The sequence below is a fragment of the Galeopterus variegatus genome, unplaced genomic scaffold (assembly GCF_000696425.1).
Source record: "Galeopterus variegatus unplaced genomic scaffold, G_variegatus-3.0.2 Scaffold3383, whole genome shotgun sequence".
Classification (NCBI taxonomy): Eukaryota; Metazoa; Chordata; class Mammalia; order Dermoptera; family Cynocephalidae; genus Galeopterus; species Galeopterus variegatus.
The window spans coordinates 154510-155788 of record NW_007729494.1 but is presented as its reverse complement, the minus strand read 5'-3'; positions in this window follow the sequence as shown (position 1 = coordinate 155788).

Genomic DNA, 1279 nt, shown 5'->3' with positions numbered 1-1279 from the left:
ACATATTGCACACAGGTATTGATATTCAACTCTGTACCCCACAGATATGTACAATCAACTACATTACAATAAAATAAAAGTTGAAACCCTTGTGCATTGTTGGTGGGATTGTAAAATGGTTGCAAAAGCTTAGGAAAACAGTCTGTTGGTTCCTTAAAAATTAAAAATAGAATTATCATATGATCCAGCAATCCCATTTCTGGGTGCATATCCAAAGGGAATGAAAGCAGAGTTTCAAAGAGATATTTGCACACCCATGTTTATAGCAGCACTATTCAGAATAGCCAAAAGGTAGAAGCAACCCAAATGTCCATTGAGAGATGAATGGATAAACTAAATGTGGTATATGCATACAAAGAAATACTAAGCCTCTTTAAAAAGGAAGGAAATTTTGATCCATGCTACAACATGGACGAACCTTGAAGACATGGTGCTAAGTGATATAAGCCAGTCACAAAAGGACAAATACTGTATGATACCACTTATATGAGATATCTAGTCAGATTCATACATACAGATAGTAGAATGATGGTTGCCAGGGGCTGGGAAGACCGAGTAAAGGGGAGCTGTTGTTTAGTAGGTACATAGTTTCAGATTTACAAGACGAAAAGTTCTGGAGATGTTTCACAACAATGTGAATATACTTAATACTACAGAATTGTAAGCTTAAAAATGGGTAAGATGGTAAACTTTGTGATTTTTTTTAACCACATAAAATTTTCCATAAGTAAGTAAGTAAATAAATAAATAAATGAAACTAACCAGGGCTTTCTGGTTAGCTCAGTTGGTCAGAGAGCAGTGTTATAACACCAAGGTCAAGGGTTTGGATCTCATACCCACTAGCCACAAAACAAACAAACAAACAATAAAACTGACCATACCAAGCATTGACAAGAATGTAGAGGAACTGGAACCCTCATACACTGCTAGTGGGAATGTAGAATGGTACAACCACTTTGGAAAACACTTTGGCAGTTTCTTAAAAACTAAACATATATCTCCCATTCCACCCTAGGTATTTACCCAGGAAAGATTAAAGCATGCAGCTATACAAAGACTTGTACAAGAATGTTCATAGTAGCTTTATTGGTAATAATCAAAAGCTAGAAACAATTCAAATGTTCATCAAAATTGTCAAAAGACAAAACTACAACAAATTTAGTTATAGGTCTAATTGGCTTTTATTTGAGATTTAAGAATCAGGGTAGCCTTCTCCATTCTACAAAATAGATTGTGGCATGTGTGTGTGTGTGTGTGTATATATATATATATATATACA